General features: G+C 47.4%; 1 protein-coding gene across 2 annotated transcripts in view; it reads left to right on the top strand.

The window, feature by feature from the left end:
• Positions 1-5,222: 5,222 nt before the first annotated feature.
• Positions 5,223-16,920, top strand: part of ABAT (4-aminobutyrate aminotransferase) — a 57,728-nt gene continuing 46,030 nt past the window's right edge. The window contains exon 1 of one of the 2 annotated variants that reach the window (XM_032197498.1): positions 5,223-5,280. The gene's annotated coding sequence lies outside the window, so the exon portion shown is untranslated. The remainder of the gene's footprint in view (positions 5,281-16,920) is intronic. The other variant, XM_032197497.1, reaches the window with a different exon arrangement.

Raw genomic sequence — 16,920 nt, 5'->3', positions numbered from 1 at the left:
TAAAAATGGTATGCTTGTGGGGTGGTGCATCTGAATTCTGAAAAATTCCAACAGGTAATGTTCTTTGATTTTTGCCAGTCCTGTCTTATAAGTGATTTTTTGCTGTGTGTTAGATGCAGTTTGCCATGATTCTAAAATCATAAAAGAGAAAATACGCTAGGGGTGGGGGAGTGTACTGGTGTGTGGACAGCGCTCCAGTATAAATTGCATGTGGCTTTCAGGTCCTACAGAAAAGTCAAAGTATTCAGCATCAGTTTGGATTGTCTTGGACTTGTGAGCTACAAGGAAAGAGTTTGCACATTTTATTGTCAAACACTTAAGAGCTCTGCTGGCTTACTCATACATTTCTTTTTGATCACCTTGTAGTGAGTAGGAAAATAAAAAGGTTTCTTTTTTTATTTGCAAACCAGTAAATGTTCCTAGTCTGTGTCACCCATTTCAGCACCAAATGTTTCTACTCTTCTGTGGAGTTGAGACTGGAAAGGTTTCACACAGAAAACCGCCTTACTCCTCAGCTAAGGTGGTCGGCTCCTGGGACACCTCTGCTGCTGGCTGGTCAGCCAAACACGTGGTGAGGGTGGAGGGCAGCCTGCACAACCCCTGCAGGGCAGTGCTTCTGGTGAGGGAGCAGTGTCCTGCTTCTGTTGGGAAGCAGAGTAATAGTAGATACGATCTTCTGGTAGGATTTTGGTTGGAAACAAACTGACTTTTCTTCTGTCCCTCATCTGTTTTGAAATAATACGCCTGTCCTTGGTCCCCATGGTCAGATGAAGATGCCTAGCATCCCTGTGCTTCTCTCTTAAAAGGAACACAGATGACAATTCTAGATACTGGTCAAAAGAAGAATTTGATGTGACGTTTGAATGAGCCCTGCAAGTTGGTAACGTTTCTTTCTTTTCATTCTTGGTCGACGTGAAACTCAGCAGCTCTGTTGTGAACTCCTGTTTGCAAAACTAAACTTCAGTGTGTCTTTTTGTATTAGAAAGAAAAGTTACATGAGATAATTGCTTTATTAGAGGCATTATAGATGTTTATTAACTTAGTTCTCACATGTAGGTGGCTATTCATACATCATACTTGCAGCTCCATCTGCTGTGCAACACTTTGAGTCAAAACATTTTGCAGCTTGTTAAACACCCTTGTTGTTAAACACTCTGTTCTTTTCTGTTTTAACAGTATTGTGGGTTTGTGTAACAGTTTAGGTTGAATACACAGTTCTGCACTTCTGACTTGCAGATGTGTGTGTTAGAGATGAAATGACTGTGGAAATAATCACAAGAAAGGCAGTGTGTATTTACTAACTTTTTAATGGTACTTTTAGGATGCTGCCTCCAGCAGTTTGGGATTCTCAGGCAACATTTTAGGGAGTAGCGGACATAAGGTCTGGTCTGTGCTAGGAACTTGTCATTTGTTAGAAAATCAGAGCTTAAAGTGGAGCTCCAAGTTATAGCAGCTAAATTTCATGAGATCAGCTCTTTGTTGTTTTAACTTGACTGTTCTGGTGAACTTTCACGTGCACCACTGGTTCCACTTGGTTTGCGTTTTCACCAGAGACTTGAGGGTCTATCCCTCACGGCTGCCTTTCTGTTATTTTTCGTTTTTTTTTTCCTCCGTTCTTATGGTTGAATTTCTGTTTTGCAGTGTTTGTTTTTTTTCCATTGTGGTGGACATCTTCATGAAAACTGAAGAAAATTTTGTGAGCTTGAGATTTGTACTCTGTTTCATGTAAAGATCAATAAGCCAGCGGACTCCAGCATCTTTCCTTAGAGAGCCAACGTAATGCTGGACTGTCTCCAGTGGGGTAGCACAATGTGCTCGGAGTAAATTGTGAAATCGATTGTTTCGCAACAATAAAAATGACTGGAGTTGATTTTGGAAAACCTTAAGTGTACATTAGCAGAGACCTTGCAGTATTACATGATGTTATAAACATCCATCTTGCTGTTTCTGAAGCACAGACCTACCTCTTGCTAGAGATCTTAAATAGAATAAAGAGAAGGGAAATAGCAAAGTGGATAATACAATACATATACAATAATATAACACATATATAATAATACAATATAATACAATACAATAGTGCAATAGTAATTATTGTATTTTTCCTGGTGCTTTACAAATAAATCATGTTAATTATACAAATAGAAATGAGAGGAGTCCTGGTGAGACAATGAGATTCCCTGAAATGAGGGGGAGATTCACAGAAAGAATCAAAGAAAATCCTAGAAACCAGCACAGGGAATTAATTCTTGGAAAGCCAGTGGGACTTAGAGGGGTAGGAGCAATCCTACAGAACTGAGGGAAATCTTAGAAAGTAGCACTGGGCTTTCCATGAAAAGCCAGGAGTTGGGGGGATCAGGGTGGGGGGTGCAGTCCTACACAGCAAAGTGGGGTTTGTCAGGAAGCAGCACAGGAAACTCCTAGGAAGCAATGGGATGGGGAACTTCTGAAAACAGTAGGGGAAATTCAGGAGCCCAAATTTCTAGATTATGCATACGAGTAAACAATGTATGATTTATTTTTTTTCTTTAATGTCCTTTTATGTAGAGGTAGCAGCCTGCTAAAAGATGAAGATGTAAGTAAATGTCTTTTTGGAGAGAAAAGAGGGTAGGTTGCTGGGGACAAAATGAGGAAGCAAGTCCTCTGTTTTATTCCATCTGTGCAGTTGCCTCATTCCTTGCAGGGAGAAAGGCACTTTTGGAAGCCGATTTCCATGTGTGCTGAGGTTTGGCTTGCTTGCCTTTGAAGATCCCTAGTTCAGCTGATGGGCTATGGGGCTGTAGCTGAGCCACACACAGCCTGTGCCTGTCTGAACTGTGATCACTGTAGGGTATGCATCATGTTTTGCTCTGTTAGCTACAGGTCACAGGTACAGTCTTAAATCATGCTTTATTTTGATATAAGAATAGGCAGCTGCAGTAGAAGCAGTCCTGCTTTCAACCCCCTTGGACTTTTTTTTTTTAATTATTATTTTACTTGTATATTTTCCACTTCCATAATTTTGGTTATAGCAGTTTTGCAATCTGAGTCAGTTTTCGAATCCAAGGGCATCTAATTGCAGGTGTATTTCTCTATTAGCTCAGTGAACTAATCCAGCTGACTCCTGTGTTCCCGTACAAGGTCATCAGCAGAATTTTGTTGCTGAGGTTACAACGAGCAAGCAGACCACATGTTTTGAAGACAATGGATCACTGGGTTGGCTTTGGAGTTCCATGAAACCATTCTCCTAACAGGTGTGGATGAATGCACCAGCACATGGCATTTTAGGAGCTGTATTACTCGTAGTCAGGTTGCCAGAAGTGCTGATGCCAGATGCTGCTGTTGCTTTTAGAGGCAGTTTTTGGTGCTGAGTGTTGGGTCTAGAAAACTAAAGATTACTTCTGAAAGATGGATATTGAATTCCTCTGTATCTGCTTGTTGTGAAATGTTAAGAACAGTTGCCTGTCATAAACTTCAAGAGATTTTTTTGAATATAAAAGTAAATTGAGAATTATTCTCTTTGTGCTTATAAAATGTCTTTAAGATGCAGTTCAACTGGTGAGTGTGGTGGTGGTGTTGGTAACCTGGAAAACACAGCTGGCAAAAAAAAAAAAAAAAAAAAGAGCTTTTCTGTATATTAATCCCAAAGGGAAGGGACTGAAAATGTGTTAAGACCCATGTGATGTGACATAGAAAATTGGGAAGGAATGAAGGTAGGAAGTAATACTTGTCCATTTCTCCCTGCATTTTGAAACGTGATTTCGTTCATTTGATGACACGGTCAGTGAGAAGCTAATTATGGTTTAACAAAAACAATCAGGCTCAAGTCTTGAATGGGATTTGTGAAAGCTGCTGCAAAGAAGCTGCTTCTTTTCTGCTTCTTCTGTGTCTAGTTCAAGTCCTGTTCCTTCCTCACTTTTTCTTACCTTCTAGAGAGAAGATTATTTAGTAGTTTTCACGGGACAAAATATAATTTGTTGATTTAATATGCTGTTACCTAAAGACTGACCAGGTGAGCACATTGTGTTGTGCACAGCTAAAAGAAAATAAAGAGAAGTCCCTAGCTTATACCACACTGAAAGCTGGTGCATTAGCAGGGTGAAGGTTCATCCTGAAGGTCCTGCCAAGAGAGGGCCAGAACTCTGTGGCGTTTCCAACAGGTCAGTCAGGTGTGTGGGTACAGTGTGTTGCCTCAGAGGTGGCTTCTTCCAGCAGATGGCACATGGAGTTCCCTTTAACAATACCATCACCCAAGTAAGTCACAACATCTACATGTGTGTGTGATTACGGATTGCTTGCCTAGGCCGGTCTGAGAAGTGTGGAGGAGGAGATGTAAAGGGACCTTCAGCAAGCTGAGCGTGCTCTGTCAGCTCCTGCTTCCTTTGTAGGAGGGCTTTTCTGAGGTACAGGTAATGGCAGTAAGTTGTACTGTGTAAAAGTTATCTTCGTTTGACGGGTGGTCTTTTTCACTGGTTTCTTATTATTAGTAATAATTCCAAAAGAGCGTGAGTCTTGTTTTATGTTTTTGTTCCAAGGGTTTGAGCAGATCAGGCAGTGCAAATAATAACAGCACCAGCCATAAAGAAAGCGTGTTCTTTGGAAAAAGAAGACAGTTTAGCAATGTATGGCCCAAAGATGCCTTCGCAGTCTCTACGTGCAGCGTGTTGCTAGCACAGGAGCCTGTGCCGTGTGCTCCCTTGGGAGCTTTGGTTCATGCGGATCAGCTCTCCTCCGCTCCTCGAGAAACGCCGTTCATTTTCCCGTTTGACTGGGGGGGAATTGCAGTGGGTCAGATGGGGACTAGTGAGATGGCAGTTGATAATTATTGACATTAACTCCTGCCTCAAGCCTGAGGGCAATAACGCAACGTTGGCAAGCAGGCGAAGGGTGATCTGGGCAGAGGCAGCGTGAGGGGTGCTGTGAGGAGCAGGGGTCGGGCTGGCGGGCAGCGGCCCAGCCGCCGGCTCCCTCGCAGCCTTGTGCTGCCGGCTGGTCCTCGCCGTGATGGTGAGAGCTGCGAGGGCGGCGAGAGCTCTGCCCGCAGGGGCCGGCAGCTGCTGGAGGCGAAGGGGCCGGGGCGGCTGAGGGGGCTGCGGGGGGGGGCGCGCTCCCGCTCCTCCCTCACGGCCCCTGCGCGCCGCCGGGGGCGAGCCGGAGCCGCGCGCCCCCATTGGCCGTGGGGGGCGGTGGCGGCGGCAGCGATTGGCTGCGGCGCGCCGGGGCGGGGCGGGGCGGGACGCGGCGGCGGGGAGCGAGCGCGGGGCCCGGCGCGGGCGGGAGCTGCGGAGCCCCGCGGGTGCGGTGAGACCCGGGGGAGGGGGCGGAGCGGGGCGGCCCCTGCGCGGCGGCCATGGGGGAGGGGGGGCGAGGGCGAGGGCTGCGGGGCCGGGGGGAGCCGCGCCGGGCTGTGGGGCTCGGGGCGCTGCCCCGGGTGGCCGCGCTGGGAGCCCGGAGCCTGCGGCAGCGGCGGAGCCGGCGGCTCCCTGCGGCCCCGGGGGCGAGGCTGGGGGCGAGGCGGCTCCCCCGTTGGCGCTCCCGGTCTCCGGGCGCTGCCGCGGTCGCCGAGCCCGGCGGGGAGCGGACTGTGCCCCGCGGTCCAAAGGCGGGGCTGCGGGGCGCGGGCAGCAGCAGCCGCCGGCAGCGTGCTCGGGAGCCCGGACGAAGCTCGGCGGTGCGGGAGAAGGTTCCAGAAGGGTTCCCAGCGCCGCACGGAGCGGGTCAGCTCTGGAATCCCGCTAACACCGCGATATTCTGCACCCCTGGAAAACGGGGGGTGCGGAGACACAAGGAACCCCAGCTGGAGCTGTGCTGGGTTAACGCACGGGCTGACCGCTTGTACGGGTTGTGGGGATGAGGCACGGCACAGCTGCGTCAGGGCCCGGGCAGTGCTGGGTTTGGGGACGCGCTGTACAGCCAGGGGTCGGAGTGTCCGGGGGCACTGAACTGGACCAGAGGGTGGAGGTGGAGGTGGGCGCACAGCGGGCGGTGAGCTTCCGTGGGTGCCCTGCTGGCAGCTGTGCTGCCCTCAGAAGAGGAAGGTGTCCAGACAGGGGCTGTGTCGGAAGCGGAGGGGAATGGAGATGCTCAGAGGGCATCCACGTGTTCGTGCATCCACGCTGGCTCTTGCTGGACCTGACGGCCCCGTGGTTGGCGCGGTGCTTGGCAGTGAGGTGTCGGAGCAGTTGGCACGTGGGGCTGCCCTGTGTCGGCATGCTCAGCAATAGTGACCTGTGCACGTAGGCAGCGGCTGTGCCAACAGCAGTGCTGGTTGGGCTGACTCCTGCCGACTTTGTGCAGTGCTCCAGCAGCTCCTGGTTTGTGCTCCAACTGCTTGGGCTGGGATGAAAGCAGCTCAGGTCGCATCACGGCACGCAGCTCTACGGCCTTTGCCCTGTGCCTTGGGAGGCTGTAGCGTGAGAGTTTGCAGGGTTAGGAGGAGCTCGCAGCTGGCGTAAGACAAATTGGGCTGGCTCTTGGCCTCTCAACTCTGCTCTGTGTCTTCTAGGACTGACGGTCTATTTAAGCAACACTGAAAAAATGATTAGCTGTTTTCAAGTACAAGCTAAGATTCCCTTCCTTTCTTAACAAAATGGTACCAGCCTGTGGATATCTCAGGAATAAAAGTGCTGTTTGATAGTGATTATGGCCATACTGTACAGACAGTTCGGCATTCGTTGTTTATTTACAACAACAAGAGCAAAAACGGTTGTATCTTAAAGTCTTAATGTACTGGCTGTATATCAGAATTTTTTTTTGAAGTGATGGTTCTTTGAACTTGAACAAATCTCCCTTGTTCTTGTCTTTGCCTTTGTGTGCAAGGGGGAACATGGGGAAGAAAGGAGTACGTCTCAATGGGGTCATTCTGCCGTAATTCTCAGATTTCATGTAAGACATTTCTGCTCTTTATTGTTCTCAGATATCAATTGATTTGTTCATGTGTGTTGCAAACTTCCAGTTTGTGCGTCATTTTTGCTCGAGCAAGCTTTGCAGTAGTGCCTGCTCTTCCTTGAAGTTCTCTACAAGTGCTGAGGAGTTTTTCAGGTGCAATGCTGAGTCTGAATCCAGAACCGAAGTACCTTATCTGCTTGGAAAGAGTAAATAATAGAAAAGAGCTGGACTGTGTCTTCCATCAGAAGCAGGGCAGCTGGCACTGGCATGCAGAAAGGTGTGAAACTACTGGTAAGCAGGGCCAAAAGCCACATCAGGAGCACAGCAGCTTAAAGGCCGCTAGCACGAGGCACAAAAAGTGATCCACTGGCACCAAGTATGGAAGGATGAATGTGCTTTAAAGCTGGTGTAATGGATTTGTCTTCCAAGAGGCTGCAAACACCCGGTTCCTGTTCCCAGCTGATCTCCGTTTGAGTTCCTTTTATCAATGAAGAAGAGGTTGCCTTAGGCTGGAGCTGCAGCCAGCTTAAAAGAGATAATTCTGCCAGCAGCTGCTGTGTGGCTTGAAAGCCATGCGTTACGTCCCCGTCCCCTCTTTGTTTCTGTATTTTGTGATCTGTTTTGTCAAATCCCAGGCCTGTTTTCTGAAATGACGGCTGTGGGCCAGGAAAACAGGGAAAGTGATGTTTTCTTAGCCAGATGGTGTTTGTGCAAAAATAACAGTATTCTGGGGGGTTTCCAGAGCATGCAAAGCGTGCAAAATGGGGAATATTGTCCTAAGCGGCTTCTGTGGCTGTCAGACTCCTGTCTGATCGGTGGGAGTGGAGTTCTGTGCTGTGTCCTCAAATTACTTTGCTTATCTTTCCTTTTGCAAATATTTTACCGTTCCTTCCCTGTGTCTTAGGGAGCCAGATGCTAGAAATTCAGTAGAAGAACGAGGGAGGAACCTCAGTTGTGTGTTGTCAGCCTTTCGTACCTTGGTTGAAAAAATCACACCTCTTGCAGCATGGAGTTTATGTCCTTCTGTCTTAGTTTGTGGATTTGGAGTATTTTTCTGTTTTGTGCTTGGCAGCTTCTCAGTTGTAAACCCTGATGAGGAGAAGAATGCATGTTCTAGCTCAGGCTGAGCAGTCATTTCCCTGTTTGACAGCTGATCTCACTTAGGCGCCTTTGTGAGGGCATGCTGGAGTTGGTTCTGAAAGCTGCACCTGTGGTGTTAGGGACACAGTCCTGCCCTAGTGATGAACTTGCTTTTTAAAAAATAGTAGAGCTGCACTGTGCTAGTCAACGTGAGAAAGCACTAAAACACTCAGCTGAAGTGCAGCCTTCAGTGAGCAGATGCTGCCAGCCTCAAAAAAAGGGCTGGGAATGGGCTCCCTTATTCAGACTCAGGTGATTCTGCTTTATGATGCCTGATGCAATTCCTTGAGAGGTGCTCTTGGTTTTAGTGCAAGAAAAAAGCATTTGTGTAGATGAGTGCTTATTGTACTACCTCAACATTTCATTTGAGTCTCTGGCTAAAAGGCAGTGCGGCAAGGCACGAGGCACTTCACAGACAAAGCTTCAGCTTGCGGAGTTTCTCATCCAGATTTTGTGATATCACTGAAACAATTCAGCATTGGCAGGGAGCAGAGCTCTTTCAGATGTGTTCATCTTATGACTCTTGTGAAGCGTTGCCATTTAAAAATTAAATTTTAATTCTTCTGTTGGTTCTGGGGGTGGGTTAGGGTAATGCAGCTTGCTAGGGATTTCTTGTAAGAAGTCAGCCTGTCTCAAGTACTCTTTGAGTGGCAGGATGAAATGCCAAGCTGTCCTGCTGGCTGTCCAGCTGTAATTCTGAGAGTAAAACCACTTCTAAACCTGTCTCTAGTTTCCTTTATCTTGGAGGATTATTTTTAAGCCTTCTTTCTGATGGAGCATTCCTCATCAGACCCAAGCAAAATTCAGTTTAATTTTTACAAGTGAAAATACGTTGCTTCGCAATGTCGTACCTGTATGTAGTTTTGTTTTATGTTGGCATGGTTTAAGAATGTCCTCAAAATGCCTCGACTTTGAAACCTGGCATGTCTCAAGTACCCTTTTTTTTGGAATACATTCCTAGCTAGATCTGGGGCAGGAGACTGGCGAGGATAGTGAGGAGACTGAGCGATCATTCTTTAAGCAATTCTTGTCTGGCACCTGCTGAGAGACTGGCGGAGGCCAACCAAGCCCTGGCCGAGCATCGCAGGCACGTGGTGGTTCCCTAGCCCCAGGGGGCTGCTGTTGCTGCTGTTGCAGGAAAGAACCTGCACGGGCTTCCTCTGGCTTACAGAGCATCCCTGGTTGGTGCTGCCTCTCTCATGAGCTGCTTCTCGGAGTCCCCTGAGAGGTTTGGATTTGGGTCCCTGGGTTCAGACCTGCTCTCCCTTCTGCACTGCCAGTGCAGGTTTTGTAGCTCTGTCTACTGTTTGTGAGTGTGGGTGCTGCTGTCCCCAGCAGCATCTTTCTTTTAAGACTTCTTGTCTTAAAAGCAACTGGTTCAGTAGTACTGCTTATTACACTAGCATCAACGGTACGGTAGCAGTCACTGTTTTTTCATTTTCTGTGTCTTAGATCTGTTCTAAGGACTGTCAGCCCTACCTGTCCGTTCTGTAACTAGGTGCATTTGACTAGAAGAGCACTGCAGGAGGTGGAGCTGCTCCCGTGGAAAGGCAGCAGGACGGGTGGCCGTGTGAGAAGTGCCGAGGAGAGGCACTGTCCTGCCTGTGCTGCTGGCTGGCGTCAGCCCGCATCTGCTGTATGCACAGGCATGGAAGAGTGTTAATGGGGGGCAGATTTCTACCACAAGGTTTTCTTTCTGGTTGTCGCCTTTTTTTTTTTTTTTTTTTCTTCTTTCTTTGAGGGTTTCTGTTCTTTTCCTCCCCTCATAACCTTGGTTTCATCTCTGGTTCCTCACAGAGCAAAGCAGTGGGCATTGGAAGAAGACCTCAATTAGTGCCGATGTTTTCATCATCTGTTTTTGATGCTTGGCTCAGTTCTCAAGTATCCAACTTCCACCTGTAAGCCTCCTAACAGGCAAAGAACAGTGGCAGAGAAAGTCTGTGCCCTGGTGCTGGAGGCTTCCATGCTAACGTTTTTGCCTGTAATCCTGGTATTAAATCATCCCTTCGTCTTCCTCTTCCCTACCCAGCACATGAACAGCCCTGTAGATGTTTTTGCAAATGCTGTCACCTTTTGCCCTTCTAGTTCTTTGCTTTGTAAATGAAATAATGCAATCATAGAGGCTTGCAGAAGCCCTGGAGAGAGCAGGAAAAAAAAACAGTAGTTGTGGGGAAAGGAAAGAATAATATCGCTTGTTTGTATTTGTATGTCATCAAGCTTAGTCTTGATTAATGACTTTGAACATCACAGCAGCATGCCAGTTTTGGGTTCCTCTTTTAGCAAAGGGTAGAGCGTGTGGAGACTCTTGGCAGCATCTCTTGACAGCAAACAACTGAAATCCAAATTCAGAATTCAAAGAAATGTGAATGTGAATAACCAATGTTAAATATCTGCAGTTTGGTGTTGTTTATTAACAGTGATTTTTTTTGTGTTGTGTTTCCTCCATATCCGTCTGTCCGGCTTTCCTCACGTTAGGTGCTGAACAACCAGCTGTCCTGCCTGTCATCTCTCTCTGCCTCTTGCATGGATGACACGTTTTTTTTTTTGCCAAGTGCTTGGCTGAAGGCTACTGTTGTGATGTGCACTTAATAATAATAACGGAGGAAGTTTGTACTGACGCATTTTGACCATCTCACCCTATAAATCTAATGCTAAACCTCGGTGGGGATTAGAAAATACAACAGGTTAAAAAGCTATTTAGAAACCCAGGCTGCTCTTGGGTGACCAGACAGCGATTGGTTCCAGGGCTTGGGCTGCACCTCTTGGAAGGGGCTGGTGTAGCTGCCCTAACATGGGGCTTGTACCTTGGCAGCTGAAGAAAACCCTGAGAAGGGCCAGCTTCTGCTCTTGGGGGAGGGAGTGGTGGCACAACGAGCGGTGCTGGGGGCTTGGATCACGATGCTGTAGGACCTGCAGCTGGGAAGATCCCGGCAGCCACCCGGGCGTTGCAGGAGCTATAGCTGACAAATCTCATTGTGCTTCTTCCTTCCAATTGTAGAGGCTAAAACACCAGCTCTTTTAGAAGAGCCTTTTAGCAATAGCAGTGACCACCTGCTTAAATCCTGCCTAAGGTTTGTTTCCACTTGGCCAAGGCTGTGGTTGGAAGCTGCCCCTGCTGACGTGACCTGCAGTATGTCCGTTTGCTCATCTGACCATTGTGTGCCCGTGGATGAGCTTAGAGTTTGTTCTTTGCTTTTCTCTAGACTTTGGCATAGTGTGACTCTGTTCAAAACAGTACGAGCATGGCTTCATGGCTAGCTGGTATTCCAACCCGGCGTGCAGGGTGGTGGCTCTCCTGCTCGGGCGTCGTGGTGCCCGTGCTGCTCAGCTGCTCCTGTCTCTCAGGTGCCTCCTCGTCTCCCAGCTGAACTTGGGAGGAACAGCTGGATGCTGCTGAGGGTTTGGTGGTGTCTCCTCTCCAAACTGGGACGTTCTTTGGTGGGGATGGGAGGCTGCAACCGTGCAGGTGACAGAAGAGCAAGGTGAAAGTGGGGCTTTCCTTAAAACAGAGGCAAAGGAGATGCAACTACCCTTGCAAAGCATAGGGCAGGGCAGGTTTCCTGATGCACACCGAGCAGCTGCAGAGTGACTGACCCTGTAGCAGGGAGGCAGGTCTTCACCAGGACAGCAGCTTCAGCATAGCAGAACAATGGTGAAGAAAGAGGGGGGAGAAAAAAAAATCATTTTCCTGAATGCTGCCTTAATTACCTTTTCACTGCAGTGGTATCCCGCAGTCAGATAGACCAAAAGAAAAAGAAATAATCGCCTGTGCAACTCTGTAAGTCCTTGGAAGCCGGGGTAGATCCTGTGGAGGCAGAGGAGAGTAGAAGAGAGGAAAACCCTACTAGGAAAAGAACTGGAAACACAGAAGGCTGAAAAACAAATAACAAGGAAGGAGGGAAGATGGGAAAATGAGTCTTCCAGGTCCTGCACGCATTAAATCATCAGAAAAAAAGGCCTGTCCTTATCTGTTCTCCTTCCATTTGGGTAATCCTCTATTTCTGAAATTCCTGGGCTAATTGTGTAAAAAGTGTAACGACCCAATGAACTTCTGTTAGCTTAGAGGTCCCTAGAGATTTCCTTTTTAGATTTCTTTTCTTAACACTTGTCCTTGCTGTATGCTGAGGAATTAATCCAGCTGATGTTAAAAGGAAGAGAGGGGTTTTTTTTAAGCAAACCCAGGGTTGGTTGGGTGACACCGCACGTAATTTCTAGAGGCAGCACTTACATAAAGTGTATTTGCATTGCAGTAGTCGTGCTTTCACCCATAACTTCTACTTCTGATCTTGCAGCACGAAGTAACGTGCAGATAATATGCAGGGGAAATTGTGTTCCAGAATGATCTGATAAATGGTGAGAAATGGCTCATGGGTCCGATTTTACTTTTCTGAAAAAAAAGGGAACAGTTTGTTACACCTGGTCAAAATCCATAGGCAGCCTTGCATAACTGAGCTCTGTTCTGGCTGGTAAGCAAGCTGTGGAGGCTTGCAGCTGCATTCTTCCTCTGTTGCGAAACTCCAACCTCTGTTATCTCTTTCGGCTACTGTCGGTAGTTATCAGCAGAGAGGGAAGGGACAGTGCTTCTGAAGCTAGCAAAGCACGTGAGTTGGTAACTTCTACAAAGATCTGTCTGATTACTGCTAAATCCTGTGGCTGCATCCATTTAGTGAAGCCCTGATTTTGTGCAGAAGATAATTTTTGCCTTTTTTCTTTTCATTTTGGAGCTGCTATGGCAGGGCCCTGTTGGTGGCTGTGCAGGCTGGGGGCCGTGCTCCGGTGTGCTCTGCTCACGTTGTGTGGGGCTGCTTGCTTGTGTGAACTGCCCTCAGAAAGGTCAACAGCTCCCTTTTTATTAAATAAGCTGTTTAACCTAACTATTCCTGGTGTAACCTGGGGCAGCTGCTTCAAATTACCCATGCAGTGGACTCACCTTGGTATCGTTTGGGTAGGACCCGTCCTTCCTGGTGTTCACTAGTGCCTCTGGCAGCACTGCAGTCACAGAGGCAGGCTGAGACATACAGAAAGGAAGGGTAGCTGCTGCCCCGTGCCGCTGGAAGTTCTACTTTGCCATGCCTTTCTCAGGCCTTGCCACAGCATTTTTATGTTTTTTGTTGTTGGTTTTTTTTTTTTTTTTTTGACAGACAACACTGTCTCCTACCTGTCCCATCACCCAAACTTAGTGCTGTTGCCAGCTGATTGATTTGTTGCTTAGCATTCATAGTTGTAGCCTATATTAGCAGAATATTTCCTTGCAACAAGTAGATATTCCAGAAAAGGTTATTTCCCAAATACTTAGCTAAGTTGGTCTCCTATGCGGGTGTTGGTGCTGCCACTGGAGGAGAGGCTGCAGCACAGCTGTGCCTCCATGAGACTTAACCCCCAAGTTTGGCCGTGCACACATCAGCAGACTCAGCGCAGCTCAATTTCCCTCCTCAAATTGGTGTCCAGGCATTTGCTGCTTGGGTCAGGTGTTGTAATGCAGCAGCTTTATTATTTTGGTCAAGTATATAGGTATCAAGCAAGCCCGGTTAGAGCAGAAGCCCTGTGTTTTTTCTCTAGTGGGTAATTTTCAGATTTTGGTAAACATCAAACAGGACTTCATTAACGATTTTTCCTGCCATATTTTCGGTTCAACAAGGCTCTTTGGCTCATTCACAGCTTCAGGTTTGTGAATGGGCCCAGTGAAACCAAAGGAATTCGCTTGAGAAGTCTGTATCTTGCTGAATCAGGTTGGAACTCTTTTTTTTTTCTTTTTTTTTTTTTTTCTCCATCTGGAGCCCAAAAATAATTGTCAAAATATACTAGGGAACTGAGCCATGCAGTCTATTGAAACTGACGCTGCGTGTGTCTTTCTCTTCCCTAAACTGCTTTGGAAACTGCCCAAGTGATGTTGTTTAACTGAATCCTGAGCATCAGGCAATGACAGGACTTTTCAGTAGCAGAAATTAATCGGAATTGTGCTTAATTCCTGTTTCCCTTTTCTTTCCTCTCCTCCCAGCTGTGGCGTTCTTCCGTTTAATGCAAATTAAAGTAGATGGCATCTGAAGAGAGGGTGGCTCCCCTCTCCCCATGTCAGTACGAGGTATTGCTGTTACTGACTTGTCAGTAGTGCGGGTGCTGCAGCTCAGCCGTGTCCTTGAACACATCCCAGCTCAGGTGATTTTATTTTTAAGATGTGTCCACCAAAAGAGATGCCTGGAGTTCAGTGGTATTGCTCGTGGCAAATTCCACGCTGTTCACTGCTGGTTTTTGTTTCTTTTAAAGGGGAAAACCTGCCTCCGCAAGCTTAATGTGATTTTATTGAATGTGGTGGAGTAGGAAGCGGTCCTAGGACCAGCCACAGGCTGGAAAAGCTGTAGGGTGTTGGGTTTCCCACCGATCTGAGCTATCCTGGTCCTTCCCTTTATTAGCAGTTACGCCTTTCGTGGTCACCGCCTTCGTCCAAATCAGGTTTTTATTCTTGTCTCTGTAAATCACCTGCTCAGATTTTTATAACTAGCTTGTGGTTGACATTTCTATAGTCTCAATTTGGCGTTTCTTCCATATGCATTGAAAGATTTTTAGAATATATTTGAAATTGAAGCTAGTGGTTCCATCAGTTGTAGTTACCGTAGGTGACTAACGTGAAGGTGACAAAGTCAGAAATGCTTTAGAACAGCAGAATTTTGCTTTTCCAATGCTAAGCCAATTGGCTTTTCTAAAGTAATTTATGACACCCGTGCTGATGGACGCGAGTGTTTACCTGCTGGTCTGTGTTAGGGTGCCTCTTCCTACAAGACCTGGGTTCAGCATGTTTTTGTTTAGCTGAAGCCAGGCTGCCACTCACAGCACCCTAAAAGTGGAGCTAGCACTGCAATGGATGCGTTAGTCCTTCTCCGAGAGCACCAGGCCCTTGAGGTGGCTGTTGCTTTCCTTCCCCATGCAAGTTTGGGGGTCTCAGACCTTGTGACGACCTTGGCTTTTGCAGGAGGACTGGGACCTGATGCTGTGTCTTCTGACTTGCCTTGCCCTCTGCGTTGTGAGGCTGGTATGCTTGGTTCCTGTTTCATGCAGGCATACATGACATTTAGGATTTTGACACCGTTTCTACCCGTGGGCTGTTGTTTCTGGGTACTGATTTTTTCTCGAGCACTGTAGCTGTGTGTTAGGTGAAAAGCTTTGTTCTTCCTAGAACATGGAGGCTTTCTAGAGCATGAGGCAGTGATTAAGGGAGGTTGTGCAGTTGCTTCTGGGGAAATTTACCATCATTTGCAGTGAAAGTCAGCAGTTGATAACATAGTTAAACCTTCCGATATGTTGAATAAAATCCAAATATCCTTTATACTAACCTTGTGCTTTTACTTTGTCTTGTGGACCAATCTGGCCAGAATCTGATCCCCACTTGGCTTTGCATCATTGTAATGCTTTTCAGCAGGATGTGCATAGCCTTGATGCATGAAAATATGTATAACAGTGGAAATACATGTTTTTGAGCAAGAATTCTGCTAAAGCAGGAGATTATTTTCTAACAATAGAGGGCTGTATAATGTGTCGTCCTTGGAAAAGTGCATATCAATGCAGATTGTAGAGTTATTGTGGGCTGTCAGCAATGTCCCTTCCAATGACAACCGATTTCAATAGATCTTGTAACCAATGTTCTCTTGATTAAACCACATGGAGGTGTGTGGCTTTCTTGTTGCAATTCACAATTTAGTGAGCTGCACACTTTCAACACTGAAGTGTTGAACAGTTACAGTCACTTCAAATCACTGATCTAGCAGTGGCTGGGACTCGGTGGTCTTCACCCTGTAGCTGGCTGGCACAAGTCATTGTCACCCCCTCGTGCAGCCAGCCTTTCAGGCAGGGTGGTTGTAGGTAATAAATGGGCTGAAAGCAGCCATCTGTAATAGCATTTAACCCAAGGATTAAAACACAAAAAGCCACTAGAAATAAAAGTTCACTGCTGAATAATGCCTTCTCTGGAGGTGGGTTTCCAAGCAATTGGACATGACGTGTCTTAGCCTGACGGGGCACTGTGCGGGCTGGAGGCCCTAAGTCATGTCACATAAATGGTTAGCACCACTGTAGTGCTTCACCATAAGGAGTGTGTTTCATCCCGGACAGCTTTGTTTAATGCATCTAGCCTCATCCTGCACGGTAGCCCCTAGCAGAAGCACTGAAATTTCCTTCTCTCTCCAGAGTGCACCTTCAGGAGCTGTGATCCTGATTGTTTACCTTAGAGTAAGTAAGAAATTGCTGATGTGCATTTCCTTCACATCCAGCTTTCTGTATGTGTGACTGTGAACACCTACAAGTACTCTCAGTCCTTACCCCGTGCCTTGTGATATGTCCCCGCCTGCATGGAGTTGCTGAACTTTCTGCGGCAGGTGAGCATTGGCAAGTTGACTTCAAAGCTGGATTGTTTTACTGCCTGGCAGCCAGTGCAGGCCAGTTTCAGGGGGTTGTTTTGAGGCACAGTTATGGAGCGTGGGATAACCACCAGGTTTGAAAAAACAGTCTGCGTAGGTGAATGATACCAGATTTCAGGTTATGAATCCCCAGCCTGTTACTTAGGAATAGCACGGTGTCGGTGGGCTCTCGGTGGTTTTGGTAGTGGTGCGTTGGCGTGGTGGCCGATGGCCCGCTGAGTGCAGCAGAGCTCCGGAGAGCCCTGCAGTGACTCCAAGCCACGTTCTCCTGCAGTGGGTGCAAATGGGGCGTGTGGACGCTGGCATCGCTTCTGTCAGTGTGTAAACTGCCTGTGTCCGGATGATATGTCAGTGGAGGGAGACTGCAAGGTGTGTCTGGTCTGTCTGAATGACTTCGTCCCTTGCTGTACTTGTGTTTGAGCACGCTAACTACCACAGCATCCATCCCAGCCAAATAAGCACTGCTGAGAGAAGGTGACAGAACAAGGCATGTTGCTGTAACTGC

This window comes from Aythya fuligula, chromosome 15, assembly GCF_009819795.1.
Source record: "Aythya fuligula isolate bAytFul2 chromosome 15, bAytFul2.pri, whole genome shotgun sequence".
Taxonomy (NCBI): Eukaryota; Metazoa; Chordata; class Aves; order Anseriformes; family Anatidae; genus Aythya; species Aythya fuligula.
Note: the sequence above shows the minus strand (reverse complement) of the source record. Positions and strands in the feature narration are given on the sequence as shown.